This window comes from Mesocricetus auratus, unplaced genomic scaffold, assembly GCF_017639785.1.
Source record: "Mesocricetus auratus isolate SY011 unplaced genomic scaffold, BCM_Maur_2.0 Super-Scaffold_100676, whole genome shotgun sequence".
In the NCBI taxonomy this organism is placed as follows: domain Eukaryota; kingdom Metazoa; phylum Chordata; class Mammalia; order Rodentia; family Cricetidae; genus Mesocricetus; species Mesocricetus auratus.
Genome location: NW_024429266.1, coordinates 80,830,518 through 80,849,712, shown reverse-complemented (window position 1 = coordinate 80,849,712; position 19,195 = coordinate 80,830,518). Strand labels below are relative to the sequence as shown.

Sequence of the window (19,195 nt, the reverse complement as noted above, 5' to 3'; positions counted from 1 at the left end):
AATTATGTTTCTAATTTAAAAAGGAAAGAGTCTATAAAGATTTTCTTTTTGATCCTGAAAGGAAACAACAAATAAAAGCTGCTAGTAACATGATTAAAGAAGGCGAATACCAAGCTGGAATAAAAATTTGGCAATATCATTTACATTTTATTTTTTTCGAGTTTTATATGCATATAATTTTATTTAGAAACAATCTTATTTTATTATTATTTTAATTTTAAATAACTTGTTTTACATGTCAATCCCAGTTTCCCCTCCCTCTCCTCCTCCCGCAGCCCTCCCCCAACATGCCCCACAGCCTCCCACACTATCACCATTTCCTTCCACATATGGGATATCTAGAGTCTGGCATTTCACTCAGAGCAGGGTCCAGGCACTCTCCTAAGAGTCCAGGCTGAGAGAGCATCCCTCTTTGTGTAATGGACACACGATGTCTGTTTGTATGATAGGAATAAACACTGATCCACTGCCCAGGGCCCAATAGATTGCCCAGGCCTCCTCACTGACTCTCACATTCAGGGGGTCTGGATCAGTCCCAGGCTGGACTCCCCGGTGTCGGTCTGGGGTCCAAGAGCTCTCCCCTGTTCAGATAAGCTTTCTCTGCTGGTTTTGCCAGCACATTCTTTGCCAATTTGCTCATCGCTCCTCTCTGTCACTGGGTTCCATGGGTTCAATTCAGTGTTTAACTGTGGGTGTTTGTCTCTGCTTCCAACAGTCACTGGATGAAGGTTCCAGGATGGTTATGGACATCATGTTCATTATCAGGAATGGGCATTTAAGGTGGTCTTTCCATTATTGCTTAGCTTGCCAATTGGTGCCATCCCTTTAGATCACTAGAGGTCACAGTGGTGCCTGATCTGTCTTCTAACCTATGATTCCCTATTCCCCCTATTCAACCCCACCCACTCAACATTCTTGTTCCCCCATGACCTACTGTCTCTTCCTCTTCTTCCCCACTCTCCTTCCCAGCTCCCACCCCCCCACCCCTGCAGTGTTCCCCACCTGTTCAGAAGATCTTGCCTCATTCCTCTTCTCTGGGGTACCATGCATACTCTTAGGTCCTTTCCTGTTTCCCAGACTCTCTGTCAGTGGAAGTGCAGACTGGCACTATCCTGATCCATGTCTAAAATCCATATATGAGTGAGTACATACCATGTTTGTCTTTTTGTGACTGGGTTACCTCACTCAGGATGGTTTCTTCTAGTGCCATCCATTTACCTGCGAATTTCAATATTACATTGTTTTTTTCTGCCAAGTAGTACTCCATTGTGTAAATGTACCACATTTTCTCTATCCACTCTTCAGTTGAGGGGCATCTAGGTTGCTTCCAGGTTCTGGCTATTACAAATAATGCTGCTATGAACATAGTGGAGCAGATGCCCTTGTTGTATGAATTTGCCTGTTTTGGATATATGCCTAAGAGTGGAAAGAATGGAATTGCTGGGTCTTGTGGTAGATTGATTCCCATTTTCCTGAGGAATCTCCATACTGATTTCCAATGTGGCTGTAAGAGTTGGCACTCCCACCAGCAGTTGAGGAGTGTTCCCCTCTCTCCACATCCTCTCCAGCATAAATTGTTTTTGATTTTAGCCATTCTGACAGGAGTAAGATGGTATCTCAAAGTTGTTTTGATTTGCATTTCCCTGATAGCTACGGATGTTGAGCACTTTCTTAAGTGTCTCTCAGCCATTTTAGACTCCTTTATTGATAATTCTCTATTTAGTAATGTACCCCAACTTTTAATTGGATTCTTTGGTGTTTTAGAGAGTTGGTTCTTGAGTTCTTTGTAAATTTTGGAGATTAGCCCTCTGTCAGATGTGGGGTTAGTGAATATCTTTTCCCATTCTGTGGATTGCCTTTTTGTCTTGTTGACTGTGTCTTTTGCCTTACAGAAGCTTTTTAGTTTCAGGAGGTCCCATTTGTTAATTGTTGATCTCAGTGTCTGTGCCACTGGGGTTATGTTCAGGAAGCTGTCTCCTGTACCAACTCCTTGAAGAGTATCTCTCACTTTGTCTTCTAAGATGTTCATTGTGGTTGGATTTATGTTGAGATCTTTGATTCATTTGGACTTGTTTTGTACAAGGCAATAAACATGGATCTATCTGCAGACTTCTGCATACCAATACCCAGTTATGCCAGCACCATTTGTTGAAGATGCTTTCATTTTTCCATTGTATAGTTTTAGCTTCTTTGTCAAAAATTAAGTGTTCATAGGTGTGTGGGTTAAAATCAGTGTTTTCAGTTTGGTTCCCTTGGTCTACCTGTCTATTTTTGTGCCACTACCAAGTTTTTTTCAGGACTATAGCTCTATAATAGAGCTTGAAGTCAGGTATAGTGATGCCTCCTGAAGTTCCTTTATTGTATAGGTTTGTTTTGGCTATCCTGGACCTTTTGTTTTTCCACATAAAGTTGATTATTGTTCTTTAAGGTCTGTGAAGAATTGTGCCAGAATTTTGATATGGATTGCATTGAATCTGTAGACTATACTTCCTTCCTTATTAGTGTTTATTCATCATCAAATAAGAGAAAATATATACAGAAGTCATACTCATCAACAGACCTTGAAAGAACAATATTCAACTTTTAAGGAAAAGCAAAAATCCAGGATAGCCAAACAAATCCACACAATAAAGATATTTCTGGAGACATCAACATCCCTGACTTAAATCTCTACTATACAGCTATAGTAATGAAACAGCTTGTTATTGACACAAAAACAAACAAGCAGATCAATGTAATTGAATTGGTGACCCTAATATTAATTCCACACCTGTGAAAACCTGATTTTTCACAAAGTAGCTAAAATTATAAGAGAGAAAAAGGAAATCATCTTTAACAAATAATGCTGGTATAACTAGATGCTGTCATATAGAAGATTGCAGATAGATCCATATCTATCACCAAGCACAAAACTTATGTCCAAATGGATCAAAGATTTCAACATAAATTCAGCCACTCTAAACCTCTTAGAACAGTAAGTGGGAAGTACTCTTGAGTGTTTTGGTATAGGAGATGACATACTAAATAGAATACTAGTAGCATAGACACTGAGATTGCCAATTAATAAATGTTACCTCCTGAAACTGAGCTATTTTTAAACAAAGGACACATTCAAAAGTGCAAAATGGCAGTGTACAAAATGAGAGAAATTCTTACCAACCTCATATCTCACAGAGGGTTAAGTTCCAAAATAAACAGTGAACACAAGAAGCTAGTCACCAAAACACCAAATAATCCAATCAAAAAGTGGGGTGCAGAACTAAATAGAGAAGTATCAATAAAGGAATGAAATCATGGCTGAAAGACATTTAAGAAATTCTACAACATCCTTAGCTATTAGAGAAATGCAAATAAAAACAACTCTTACACCTGTCAGAATGGCAATTTATGCTGGAGAGCAAGTGGTAAAAGGGGAACACTCTTCCTTTACCGGTGGGAACACAAACTTGTACATTCATTTTCAAAAGAATTATGGTGGTTTTACAGAAAAATGGGCATCAGTTGACATCAAGAACCAGCAATTCCACTCTTAGGCATATACCTAAATGATGGACATTCTAACCACAAGGACATCTGTTCAGCTATGTTCATAACAGAATTATTTGTAATAACCAGAAGCTGGATGTCGGGACAACAGACCTTGGCTGGTGGCCCACTTCCCCTTCCCCATCAGCCAGGAAAGGTCCCGGCCTGTGGCCCCGCGGGCTGCTGTGCTGAGATGAACCCCTGTGCCCCCAGCTACCCCATGGCCTCCCTGTACGTGGAGGACCTACACCCCAAAGTAACAGAGTCGGTGGTCTTTGAGAAGTTCAGCCCTGTAGGATCCTCTCCATCCGGGTCTGCAGGGACATGATCACCCACCGCTTTCTGGGCTACGTGTATGTGAACTTCCAGTAGCCAGGGGAGGCAGAGCATGCTTTGGACACCATGAATTTGATGTTATAAAGGGCAAGCCAGTTTGCATCATGTGGTCTCAGCATGATCCATCAAATTTCCAAAAGTGGAGTAGGCAACATATTCTTTAAAAATTTGGACAAATACATCGACAATAAAGCACTGTATGATATGATCTCTTCATTTGGAAACATTCTCTCTTGTAAGGTGGTTTGTGATGAAAATGGCTCCAAAGGCTATGGGTTTGTCCACTTAGAAACACAGGAAGCTGCATAACAGCCATTGAAAAGATGAATGGGATGCTTCTAAATGACCAAAAAGTGTTTGTTGGATGATTTATGTCTCACAAGGAATGGGAAGCAGAACTTGGAGCCAGGGCAAAGGAGTTCACCAATGTTTACATCAAGAATTTTGGAGAAGCCATGGATGATGCGTGCCTTAAAGATCTCTTCAGCAAGTTTGTGCCTGCCTTAAGTGTGAATGTAATGAGCGATGAAAGTGGAAAATCCAAAGGATTTGGATTTGTAAGGTTTGAGAAGCATGAAGATGCACAGAAAGCTGTGGATGAGATGAATGTAAAGGAGTGCAATGGAAAACAGATTTATGTTGGTCAAGCTCAGAAAAAAGTGGAACAGCAGACAGAACTTAAGCGCAAATTGGAACAGATGAAGAGGCTTTTTCAGACTTACAAGACACTGAGGCTCAAGCCTCCCTCAGTTCAGAAACAGGGAGTGAGGATGAATCATCTGAAGAGACCCTCCCCAAAGCTAGAGGTTCCATTGTTAGTGAGGATGAGGAGAAGTCTCTTAGCAACAACAACAACAAAAATGGGTAGAGATCTCGGGGCATGAACCACAAAGAAGTATGCTGGTCAGAATCCATTATATTCTTCTCTGTCAGACCTAGAAAATGAAAGTAACTCGGACTCTGTCTCATCAGAGTCTGAGAAGGAATGGTTACTTGCTGAAGTCACAGCCCTTAAAAAAGCACCTGGACAGTGGATCAGTGTTTATCCCTGGCATACAAATGGACTTTGTGTGTTCATAACACAAAGAGGGATGCTCTCTCAGCCTGGACTCTTAGGGGAGTGCCTGGATCCTGCCCTGAGTGAAATGACAGACTATAGATATCCCCTATGTGGGAGGGAGTGGTGATAGGGTGGGAGGCTAGGGGAGGGGGATGGTGGGGGTGTGGAAAGAGAGGAGGGGAGGGAGAGAGAACTGGGATTGACATGTGAAGCAAGCTATCTAAAATTAAAATAATAAAAGAAAAAATTAAGCACTAAAAAAGACTCAAATTAGGAAAAGACAGGACAGGGAGAGAAACCCTCCTCCATACTCTGAAAAAGGGGATTCATCCTATAATATGACCTAATCCTTTTGGGTCTTGAGGGAAGACCCAGAGGAGGGGTCCAGTGCTTCCTGGTGGTAGCCTTGGTGATGGAGGATCTAGACACAAACAATCCCAGGTGGGTCATTCGGCATCATGACCCTTTAAGTTTCAAAGACATAAAACAACTTAAAGAGGCAACTCTAAATCATGGAGCACAGGCTCCCTTTACACTTTCCTTAATAGAATCTTTTGTGTCTCTTAACTTGACACCTAGTGATTGCCAGCAGTTTTGCCAAGCAGCTCTCTCTGAGGGAGAATATCTGATTTGGAGAGGTGAGTTTCAGGAAAGATGCAGCCAGACATCTCAAAGAAATGCACAAGCCAGACAGCCCTAGAGAAATGTGGAGATGCTTACTGGGAGCAGTCAATATGCCACCATTCAACAACAAATGCAATATGACATGGCAGTATATGCCCAAGGGGCAGCAGTGGCCCAAGGTGCTTGGAAAGCATTGCCTTCCAAGGAAGGAGGGGATCACCTGTCCAAAGTCCTTCAAGGAACTTCTGAATCTTTTCAAGACTTCGTAGACTGCCTCAGTCAGGTAGCAGGAAGAATATTTGGGGTCATTGGTCCTGTGATACCAGTCATCAAGCAGATGGCTTTTGATAATGCAAATAAGTACTGTAAGGAAACCCTTCACCTCTATAGCAACAAAAGTCTAAATGACTAATCCGGGTCTGTAGGGACATTGATGGTAACTTCATCTAGGGCCAAGTGTTAGCTACTGCTATTTGACCCCATGTGGGGAAAGTAAGACCTTATCAGCGAGGGAGAAAAACACGTTTTGGCTGCAGTAGGGAGGGACACTTCCATGGAGAGACCTGGTTTATGCCCCCAATGCTCAAGGGGATATCACTGGGCCAATGACTGCCACTCTGAAACTGACATGGAGGGCAATTTCCTTCCTGCTAATAATAATCAGAGAAACTGGAATAGGTCCCCTCCCCAGGGTCCCAAAACCAACTTGCATGGGTCAATGACCCCTGCTGCAGGCAGTGGAAGGATTTTTTTTCTACCCATAGGGCAGATGTCAGTACAATCTACCGAGTTGTTTGCCTGGTGGATGGCCTTCGAAATGTTTGATGAGGAGCCCATTAATTTATATACTAATAGTGTTTATGTTGCCAACCTTTAGAAACTTCATATATTCTTCCAACCTCTCATGTTCATTCTTTATTAGTTCAGCTCCAACATCTTGTTTGGCAGCACATCTACCCTGCTTATGTGGGATTTGTTCATGCATATACTAACCTTCCAGGACCCTTTGCCCAGGGCAATCAATTTGCTGACTCCTTGATCTGCCCTAGGGTCTTATTCAGTCAGTAGCAGCTTGCCCACCAGCTCCATGCCTGCTTCATTAAATTTCACCCTGGGTGCCCCCTATGAATGGCTATGCATATTACCTCTCAGTGCCCTGATTGTGCCCCTTATCACAATCCTCCCAATGAGGGGTTAAATCCCTGGGGCCTCAGGCCAACAATTTCTGGCAAATGGATGTCACTCACCTGCCACAGGTAGGGGAATTAAAGTTCATGCATACGTTTTCTAAACTGATTTTTGCCTCTCTCCACTCAGGAGAGAAGATTAAAGGTGTTATTTCTCATTGCCTGTAGGCCTTTGCCTACATGGGCATTCCCAATGCCTAAAAACGGACACTGGCCCTGCCTATGCCAGCAATTGCTTTGCTGCCTTTTGCAGGGAACACCATATTGTCCATTCTTTTGGTATTCCTCACAACTCCATGGGACAGGCCATTGTGGAGTGCACCCATGCCACTCTCAAACAATATTTTAAGAAAAGAAGGGGGAGTATGTTACCTCCCCCCCAATATTCAGTTATCCACCATACTTTACATTTAAAATTTTTTGACCATAGACAGTAATACTTTGTCTGCTATGGAGAGACATTTGAAGAAACCCTCCCAGTCTTTGGGATGGGTCAGATGGAAGGACTTGATTACAGGAAAATGGAAGACACCCATTCCACTATTATCTAGGGTCCAAGGGGCTGCGTTTACCCTCCAGGAAGTAAGAAGCCCATTTTGGTCCCTGAACAGTGTGTCAGGCATGTCGAACCCACACAAAGTTCAGGAAAGAAAGGGGAACCAAAGAGATTGCCCTCAGTTGGAGGGTAGATTGAGTAAATCTTAAGTCTTTTGCCTTAGGGATCATCCTTGGTTGGAGGACGGATTGAAAATGGGTGAATTGAAAATTGGTAACAGTTAGTAAATAGCAGATTGGATTAGAAATAGTTCTTAAACACTTCAAATAATTTTCAAAAGTTATTTGGTACATATTATAGTTTACAATCTTTGAGTGACTTTTCAGAAGTTTTTGGCACATACTTAATGGTTATGTCCTTTTTAAAGGGCATCTACTAGTAATTTAGATAGTGATCCCAATTCACCTAGATAGTTAACTAATGAGGGTAGACAAATCTTTCTACTGTTATAGTCCAGCATCAACAGATGTCAGAAAACAGTTCAAACAAAATTTTAGAAAATAAAAAGGAGGGAATAATGTCCCCAGTCCCCATATGATTCATTAAATAATACACTACTCATTTAAAAATTTTTAAAATGTGCATGCCAGTGAGAAATCTGCTGCAGACATACTCTGGCATGATGGAAACTGAATGATGTTTGCTCAGGTCAAATGGAGACAACCATGCACTAGACAATGGAGAAGACCCTAATGTTGGGTCAAGGGCATGTTTGGTTTTTCTTGCCAGAAAAGAATAAAGTTCGGCAGCTGTCAGAACATTTGGTGAAATGCATGGAGCAGAGAAAAACTGGACCTGAGATTGTGGGAACCTGCCTAAGCCAGTTTGAGTGAGATCTCCTAAATCAGTGTTCCTGACCCTTGATGTCATCGAATCTATAGCCGGAGAAAGAAAGAAAACAGTTGGTTCGAGATTTCCAGTTTGTCAACAGGTGTGCTGCATCAACCTCCCAAACCAGTGAGTTTTCATCCTCGAAGCCAACAGAGAACTGGAAGATTAATAGTGTGCCCTTGACACACCTTGAAACAACAGAATTAATTTTGTCAGTCTTTCCCTTTGGGGAAAAAGACCCATTTAAAACAACTGGACACTGGTATGGACTGTGATGAGTGGCAAAAGACCCTTTTCAGTATTTGAACAGGACACAGCCACTTGTAATATCAACCTTGGTGGTTCCTGTTTCTGGAATTGTACCTATGCCAGAGTGTTTTTCTGGAGAAATGCAACTTGTCCTAATGCGGCAAAAAAAAGAGACTTTGATGCCACGGCCACTGTTGTCGCAGCCATAGCCATATCGGCAATGGTGGCTGCTGTGGCCAGAAGTGACGTTGCCCAATTTCTGCCAAAGGAGAGACTGTTAACAGCCTTGCTGGTAGAGTTAGCAAAGTGCTGTCCACCCAGAATGTGCTCAATTCACATATTCAATTGGGGCTTCTGATATTAAATCAACAAAGTACATCACTACAGAAACAAATTGGTGCTCTGTGAATAGCGCAATAAGCCTACAGTTCATATTTTTTTCATGCTATATGTGTAACATTAATGAGTGTACCTAATGTATCTGTGCAAGTGCGCATTCTAAATGCTTTCCTGAGTGGATCTTGGAATGATTGTAAACTTTATCACTGTTTTGAACTTCAAATTAAAACTGTAAATTACATGCAGGTTACCCTTGTAACAGAGGAAGGCTGTTAAAATGCTATGGCCCAGATAGGGGAATGGATATGGCAATGGGGAGGCACTATGTGCAATGGGGGTCCTGGGAGTGGTGACAGTGGCGGTAGGCATTCTGGCTTTATGTCAAGTTCAAACGTGCCTTGTTCCATAGGCAACAGATCCATCACCAAGTATTGCTCAGCTTAGCCCATGGCAATCCCGGTAGCCATGAAGTCTGGTTACAGATGATTCAAGGATGAGGTTCTCAGATGATGGGCAACCTGTGGGAAAGAGACCTCCCACCTAAGACAGGGGTCATCAGGTCCCCCAGAGATAGGTAAGGGAGGTTGGCCCTACTTGACCTAAGACAGGAATGCCTAATTAGAAAATAAAAAAGAGGGACTTGTGGGAACAACAGACTTTGTCTGGAGGCCCACTTCCCCATCAGCCTGGAAGCAGGCAGCTGTAAGACAATGTTTACTAAAAACATGTTTACTAAAAACAATACAGTGCCCATAAGAAATACTTACTGGAGCAATAAGTTCCTGATAAGGGCTCACCCATGGGAATACCCTGACCTTGACCTTTTCCAATGACTAACCACCTCTTCCTGACCCCCACCACCACCTCTGGTGTCAGGGCATATAATAACCAGCCAGGGTAAGAATAAAGTGGAACCTTCTTGAGGGAGCCTTCTGAAAGCCTTCTTGAAGCTTACTTTGCACCATCGACTGGTCTCTGTGCCATCATTCCTGACAACCTCTGCACATTCTCGGACACCAGCTGTGCAGTGGGTGCAGCACCTGGAAGCAACCTAGATGTCCTTCAACCAAAGAATGGATAAAGACAATGTGGTACAATTACACCTTGGAGTAATACTCAGTGGGGAAAAATCAAACAAAACAACAAACAAAACAATGAAATCTTGAAATTGACAGACAAATGAAAGGAACTGGGAGAAACCATCCTGAGTGAGGTAACCTAGACACAGAAAGACAAATAAGGTATATACTCACTCATAAGTGGATATTAGGCATACAGCAAAGGATAACAAGCTTACAATCTACAATCCCAGAGAAGCTGGGAAACAAGGGGGAGTGTTGAGGGAATTTGGACTAACAGGAGAGTTGAAGGTGAGAGGAGAGCGTGAGGGATCAGCAAGACCAAGTTGGGAGAAGAATAGAGGAAAGCAAGAAAAGAGACACCATAATAGAGGGAGACAATGTATGGTTCAGCAGCAATCTTACACTAGGGAACAAGGATGACCTCAAGTAAGAAACTAAGCAATGACAGAGAGGCTACCTTAAATGCCCTTCCCTTATAATGAAACTGATAAGTATCTTAAACACCATCATAAATCCTTTATCTAGTATCTGTTGGGAGCAGAAGCAGACACCCACAGCTAAGCACTGAGTTGAATTCCTGGAATCCAGTTGCAGAGAGGGAGAGTGATGAACAAAAGGGTCAACACCATGCTGCAGAAGCCCACAGAAACAGCTTAACTGTGAAAGTGGAAGCTCACGGACGTTCAGACAGCTGAGGAACTTGTATAGGTTCAATCCAGGCCCCCTATGGGTGTCACTTGGTGGGCCTGGGCAGTCTATGGGGCCTCTGACAGTGGAACATGCATTTATCCCTAGTGCAGGGATGGGCTTTGAGAGCCCATTCCCTATGGAGATATAGTCTTTCAGCCTAGATACATGGTGGAGGGCCTTAATCTTGCCCCAAATGATGTGTCAGACATTGTTGATCAACCAAGAAATGCCTCACCATTCCTGGGGAGTGAATGGAGCTGGGATGGGTATTTTTGGAGGGTCATGGGAGGATAGTAGGGAGAGTGAATTATTATTTGTATATAAAATGTGATTGCTTTTCATTTCAATAAATATGTATTTTAATAAAATTATACATACAGAAACTTGAAATATGGAGTTATGTTTTCAGATTTTTCAATTTATCAAGTGCTTCTGCAAAGATTATTTGAAATATTTGTCATGGTTGTCCTCATCTTAACTTGATCATTTACACTAGGCTCATAAATATACAAATTTATCATATAAATCTTTTTTATTTTGTATTTTCTATAAAGGGGTAAAGGGATGATAAAAATTCTCCCATTAAACCAATTGATACGAGGTAAAATACACAATTACTCAGGATTCATGAACTCAAAATACCGATGTGGGTATATTTGTGAAGACTTTATGTATTTACCATGTTTCTGGTTTGTTAGAACATGATTTTTATCACCCACCCATAAAACTTTTAGAAACTATGTCAACCAATGCCAGTCTGTTTTCTCCAGAATGTATGTGTACTGTGAAATCACCATGTGTTTCTTAAAAGTCTGTAAGTGTCTGACTAAATAGGAAGAGTGCTAAGAATAAAAGCTTGGTGATCATACCCTCTTATTTTGCTGAAAATTATACTTATCATTTTCATATATTTTCAGCTTCTTTGCATATGGTGTTATTGATATAGTAGAACACTGTCTTTGAGCATACTTCATCTGTGTTAATTTTCAATTCATGGGAGAGTGGCATAGAATCTCCAGATTTCATTAAGTAAAGGAAAATCATCCATTAACCTTGATCCCTGAGAGCAGTACATGGGTAATCAACTAATATCATACAAGAAATATGATCTGGACATAAATAATTTCAGCCATGATTTAACTTTTATATTCATACTCCTATCTATGAATTCATTCAATGCAGAGAAACTAAGGACTTCCTTAGATTTCCTGTGTCTCCATTTTTTCCAAAGAAATCTGAGAAATAGTGAAGTATGAAAAGAAGTCCAATATTATAAATACAAATATATATATATGTGTGTGTATGTTTGTGTGTGTATACATGTGTGTATTATCCATATTATCTTTATTCTGTATCTTCTCCTGTAAATATTAAATAATTCTACATTCCAAAGCAAGGATTACCCCTTCACAGTGGTCTCTTCCATCATGTCTAGTAATTTTTAAAACAAGATTTTACTGCCCTAATGGCCCCTTTCCCCAAAAAATTTCATTTGAGTTCAATGCTTGCCACTTTCTTGTTGCATTACTAAGACCTGGCATAACTTGAAACCTCTAATATTAAAAATAATTTCATCAGTGTTTTATGATCCTAGCTGTGCTATTGTGTGTTACTCCTTACTTATGATCTTTTCAATGGTACTCCAAACATTTTAGAATATGTTATCACAGTTTTCTGTCATTTATCAGTCTTTTAAATTATTAGTGTCTATTTGAAGGTTTTCAGTTAGGTGAGATATGAGTTATTTATTTGAACTAACTTGGGTAGTGTGCTTACATAATAGACCACCCTGTACATCTATACAAGCATAGCATGTATGTGCCCAAGCAGGCATGCAGGTATATGCAGGCATTATCCTAACCTTAAAATAAATACACATTTAAATTTAAATTGCATCCTTCCATGAAATAAGCCTATAAAGATAATGCAAATGATGCTGTTAATGTTACACTAGTACTACAAAATGCTACTAAAATAAACTCTACCTCCTACATATTATATTACCCATTGATTGCTCTTTCTTCCAATTTCACAGAATTACCTTCTACAATTTTCATTTTTCAATGAATATTACATTTTCTTCTTTAATTAAAATGGATTACACTATGAAACTTAAATAATATTCTTTGAAATGATTTCCTTTTCTTGAAATCCTAATTGTTTGAGAGTTTTCCATATAATGACCATGGTGATATTCCTCTATCAAAACTGAGACATGTCTTTAAATTTATGTGTCTAGTCTCAGTAGTTCTTTGTCTGACTGTATGATTGCTTTGATATTCACTAATTTATTTCTTGATATCATCCTGTTGAATATTATACATTTTCCCAAGAACATTGTAAAGAACTCACCCACAAGAGTCACAGTTGACCTTTGTCACTAAAATCCTAAATTATGTTTCTCATTTCTGCTTCTCTGGCTGCTGTACTAGCTGTCTGTCTATGTTTCTGTTTGTCTGTATGCCTGCCTCTGTCTCTGTGTCTATCTCTGTCTCTCTCTCCCCCCTAACTCTGCCTACATACTTTTATCTATGTGTAGCACATATTTAGGCATGCTGCATGTATATTTATATAACTATATATCCATATGCTTGGGTTTGCAGAGTAAGTTCATATAATTTCATATATAAAGAAAGTATTCAGTACTTACATACTACTATGTTAAATGGCAGGAAAAAAACAATGAATCATACTGAATTTTGTATGTTTGCTACCTTGTTATAAATTGTATTACTGGAGATCAATTTTAATTTTATGTTCATGATCAAAGAAAAATTTCAGAGATTTTTTCTCTAAAGTGTTTCACTTCATATCTCTCAGTGATAGAGATTTGTTATTTATCAATTCTAGCCAGGTGATTTCCAGTGGAGCAGATGCCAATTTTCTTCTAGAGATGACATTTTTCAGGTTAATGCACTTGCTTTGGAAATATTCCATTTTAAAAGTGTTACTCAAAAGTATTGTAAGTTCATGGCACTCAGTATTTAAAGTATCTAAGTTTAAATAATTTGAAAATTTTCCATTTCAAAGCATTTAGAAATTTTGTCCTTTTCTTATATTTTGCACAGACTAAGCTTGCTGAATATTCCTGAACAAAAATGATATGCTTACATGCATGAGAAAAGTTATTAGTATCATGTCTATTTTACGCTGAATTTTAAAAATACATATTTTCTATTTGGATTCACTTTGTTGTTTCACTTGTATAGATGAATGAAAGACAAATATTAGCTTTCCCTTTACTTGCATCCTTTGGGAAATGAGTGGAACTGAGGACCTAGCACTAAGCTTCACCCCAATTGTCTACCTCATCTTCTTTTTAAAAATTTTATTGTTTTCTGTCTTGTTTTGTTTTGTTTTGTTTTTGGAGACAGGGTTTTTCTGTGGCTTTGGAGGCTGTCCTGGAAATAGCTCTTCTAGACCAGGCTGGTCTCGAACTCACAGAGATCTGCCTGTGTCTGCCTCCTGAGTGCTGGGATTAAAGGTATGAACCATTATTGCCTGGCCTCTTACCTAATCCACTAATGTTTACCAGATAAAATACATTCTTTTCCTTTTCTGAGTGTCATTTGTATCCATTCTTCTTTCTATAGAGCAGGTATAGGACATTTTGGCATATTGACTAGGATTTTTATAATAAAAATAATTGGGAGTCAGTTCTTTAAACTCTTAAAGCCCAAAGTTTTTCTGATGAAGTATCTTCCTTTTGCATGAATGAAAATGCCTTAAAACATCATGAATTATCACTGAAATAATACATGCATAGAAAATTACCTTGTTGCAGAGAATATTTTTCTCTGAATATATTGTGGGTACACTGGTTGACAGATATGGATGAGAGACAGATACTGCTATTGTTTTGTAGAAAACATTGAAAAGACTCATTTAAAATTATTTAAATAAAGGATGGTAGTATTTTATTTTCTCTTGAATGTAACTCCCTCCTAGACTTGCTGTTTTCTAACTGACTATAAGGTTTTGTGCCAGACATAAAATTCTGAAGTAAACATGAAGATTTTCACCCACTTGAGAACACTCCAGCTGTGTTCACATACCAGACATCACATTAGCATTACTGAATGACCTGAGGATATCTCCCACCAGCATATGACCCTGATGGAAACTAGTGATTAATTTATCTTCTCATAATAAACCTCCAGGAACCACTGCAGCATTGGACTAAATTTTTAATTTGCTATATGATGACTTCAAATAATTTCTAAGATTCTATGTTTATCATTGGTGGTTCCTCAAAGAGCAGAAGTTTAAAAGATATTACACATGATAGACTTCACTTACAGAGATGTAATCACTGCTGAAAGAAGTACATAGGTTAATTAAAATAATATAATTTTTAAAGTTGATCAGTACACTTATTTGTATTCAGGTAAGCTTTTGCCACTTATTAGCTCATGGGATTTGGAAACAAATTTAGTGAAGGTGATGCTATTTCCATCTCCATGGAGAAATCTATAGTTAATATAGTGATAGAAAATACCCCCATGACATACATTTTGCTGTGTAGAAATTGAGGCTAAAAATTAACCCAGATCAACATTTGTTGACAATGACTCCAAGTTTTTAATCTCCACTTGATGACAGTAAATATATAATGATCTCAGCCACATCTACTGGATTTCAGGAAAGTCAAGAGACTTGTAGAATTTTGATTCATCAATATGTGATTTTTGCTCACTCTTACTTCATATGAAATAGGCTTCATTGTGACATTTTCATACTATATACATTTGTAGTATCATTACAATTTTCGTATAATAATCATATTCATTCTACCACTACCATCACTTTCTATGCTTATTTCTTTTATACAGCGAAAATATTGTACAATCTCAATACTTGGAAGTAGAATATCTAAACAAAATGTCACAATTATCTGAAAATTTATCACAACTAAACTACAATACTGAAAAGAATGTTTCATGGTGAATTTATGGAGAATGCAAGCCTTTCAGTCACTATCTCAGTGCTTTTATCACTTCCTATCTACTCATATTTTCTGTCCCTGATAAATAAAATATCCAAATCCTAGGTTTTAGTTGATATGCTTACTGTAAAGATGCACTCTTATTCAAATTTCATCAACCAAAGACATGTACAAATATTTGATCTGTTGAGAAACAGCAAGTGAAATATGTACTCCTTTCCATGCAAGAAAAATTATGAAAATCTCATTTCAACTTACATTTTGATTATTGTCAACCTTATGTAATAACATTGTCCATGCCATCAGCTTAGCCACTTACTCTCACTGAGGGCAAGAGTCTCCTGTGGAATTACTACCTGAAGTACTTCCAGTGAGGGTACTCACACCTACAAGTCTTGTCTCCAAAAGACTGAACTGTGTCATCCTCTCTACTTGGAGCTCAATGACCTGGAAGGTTCAAAGAGATGAACAAATGAATTCATAAATGATGCAAACTGTTTCTCATACTATTTGGTTGCCATTAATTGCTTTTCCAATTACGCAAATCTTCATGTCAGAAATAGATAATTTTCCAATGAATTTACTGTTTTTCCTTCATGTTTCCATAAAGCATCTTTCAATTGCTTTATTACTTATTCCTAAGTGCTTTAAATCTTGTACTTCTATATATTAAATCATGTCTTATTCTCATAACGTCCCATCACTTGGAAATTACCATCATATATTTTGTTTATTCATTCATATTCCTTACTCTTGAAAAAAGAAAAACCACGATAATAATGTGATCATACAGATATTTAAATGAACACTTAAGGAATTAGCATTGTAAAGCTATAATCAATTCTTTACTCTATTTTCTAACATGGAAGTACAACAATTTTGAGCCTAGGCAGCCTAGCTTCTGTGCAGGAGGCAAGATATGAATGCTAGAAAGAATTCAGGTCCTTAGCGACTTTTCAATTTCCTTACTAATATTTGGATGTCATTTAGTATCACCAATGTCCAACTTCATATTCCTTCTTTTGGATTATAGACAACATACAGCCAAATGTTTGCTTGTATTGCACCCTTTATTTTTCAAATTCTTATGTATTTCGCTAACTGTTAAATTTTGTATGAAACGTTTACTCCTTTGTTGCTGCGCTCATTTGATTTACCTTTATTCTCCTTACATCACCAAAGCTTAACTGAGAAAAATTTATACATTTCATAACCAGCAATGCAAAAATTATTCATCAGAATAGTATTTTTATCATGCTTTATACATAAATATGTACATACAAAACTGAGCTTATTTGCAAGTGTACATATCTTCTTAGTTATATTCATACAAAGACAAATCAGACTCCTTTGTGGATTTGCTGTTGCTTAATGTGCACAAGTCTTATATATACAACAGCTTTGTTTGCATTTTATAAATGTAAATAAGAAAGGATACATTCTTTTTCCACTGCCAGAGCTAGGAAATGATGGATGTAAGAATCAAGATTTGAGTCTTGAGCAAATGGATAAAGTGAATTTGACAAGAACAAAGCTTTATTTACATGGTACACTGACATGTAAACCCTACCAATCTCAGCTAGGTTTCTAGCCTGATTGAACTTCCATTAGGTGTTTCATATGAATTGATTTTCATGTTACTTAACTGAGTGCTTTAAAATCAATATAACTTTAAATTACAAGCAAAATATAGAGGTCAAAAATTGTTTTTCTTTCCACAATTTTGTTTTTTTATGTGTCTGAATAGTGAAACTTATATTAAAAAATTTAAACATACAATGTCTAAACTAGTTCTTAGAGAAAAGCAACATAATTTTTCTTTTAAAAAATATACCTACCTGCTTTATGGATTTCTTACAAATTAATTAGTAGATGGCACAAATCACTATTAAATTACTATTTTTGAAAGTTCACCCTGAGTATTAAATATGATTATTCAATGATAAATTTAAGTGTTGCTGTAATACAATGATATGTACATTTGTAATTAATGCCATCTAGATTTAACTTTTGATTTTAGTAAAAACTAAAATCACTATTTCTATAATATGTCTTAGTGAACAATGTTAGTCAGCACAACTAGTTGAAACACAAGTCATAATTGTAATGAAACCACATTAAAGAGTGTTTATTTTCTTATCTGTCATCTAGGAAAACACATTTCCATTTCCTAAAGAGAAAGAATTAATTGTGTTTAGAAATTAAATAGATTCTGTTTTATGTCGTTGTACAATAGATAGTATAATAAACTTTTTTAAAGAAAATCATAAAGCATTTGTAGAACTTAAGCATATATGACCTGTAGTGTATTGTAAGGGAAATAACTTATCCTTGAATGAGTTATTCTTGTATTCTCTCATTTTACTGAAGGCATTTATCAGCTGTAGGAATTCTCTGGTTGATATTTTTAGGGTAACTTATGTATACTCTCATGTTATTTGCAAGTTATGAGAAAATGACTTTTTCCTTTCCAGTTTGTATTCACTTAATCTCCTTTAGTGTCTTAATGGTCCAGCTAGAACTTCAAGTATTTTGTTGATGAGATATGGAGAGAGTGCATAGCCGAGTCTTTTTCCTGATATTAGTAGAATAACTTTGAGTTTCAATACATTTAGTTTTATGTTGGCTGTTGGCTTTCTGTATGTTGCTTTTATTATGTTTAAGTATGTTCCATGTATCCCTTATTTCCCCAAGACCTTTATCATGAAGGGGTGCTAGATTTCATCAAAGCCTGTTTTTTTCCAGAGTCTCTTCAGATAAGATGTTTTATTTTCTTTCAGTTTTTTTGTATGGTATGTTGCATTGGCAGATTTTTGTATTTTGAAGAATGCCTGCATAACTGAGTTGAAGCCTACTTGATCATAGTAGATGATTTTTATATGTTCATGGATTCGCTTTGCATATTTATGCATGAATGTTCATAAGGAAGATTGTCCTGTAATTCTCTTTCTATTTATATCTTTTTGTGCCTTGGTTATCAGGGCAACTGTGGCATCATAGAAAGAAATGATATTCTATTTTTTAATCAGTAATTTCCTGGTCATCACTTGAGGAAGAAGATTGGAAATCAAATACATTTAGATTTAGAATGGTTAGAATGTTTTAGAATGTCTCAAAATCTCAAACCTACTATCTCCTTATTTAATCCACATTAAGAAAATTGTATCTAATGAGAAAGAAAGCTCAGTGTTTCAGAATTGGAAAGAATGTTCATGACATTGTGTGAAAATAGCTGAAGTCTTAGAGTTTTCAGCAGGCATTTTCTCGGATAAATTTCTGTGTAACAAAATAAATCCATATACATATATGTGATACATGTGAGTGTGCAAGTGTGTGTGTGTATCAAATCTTCAAAACCTACTCAAAATATGTTTTAAAATAAATGTTTCAAAATAATAGTACAAAAGAAGCACAACTAGAAATACTCAGAATATTAAATTAAGATGTACAGCTTCCGGTAAACTTGGGTCTCTGTGGAGCCACTCCTGGCATGCAGAAGACCCGCCCACACAGGAAAGACATCAGCCCTTCCTGTCCCCAACCTCCTGTGATCCCAATTCAATTTCAGGAAAGACATCAGCCCTTCCAGGCCCCAACCTCCAGCGACCCCAGCTTCAGCTTCAGCTTCAGCTTCAGTGTCAGCATCCCCAGCTTCAGCTTCAGGAAGGAAGGGGACCAGTGGAGATGGAAAGACCCCACTTGAACCTACAGGAAGAAGAGTTGGGAAGATGACAGAATAAGAGTACACTCAGCAATAGAAATACCAACATG

General features: G+C 37.9%; 1 pseudogene; it reads left to right on the top strand.

The window, feature by feature from the left end:
* The first annotated feature begins 3,718 nt into the window (after positions 1-3,718).
* The window catches only part of LOC121136500, a 139,002-nt pseudogene continuing 123,525 nt past the window's right edge, over positions 3,719-19,195 (top strand).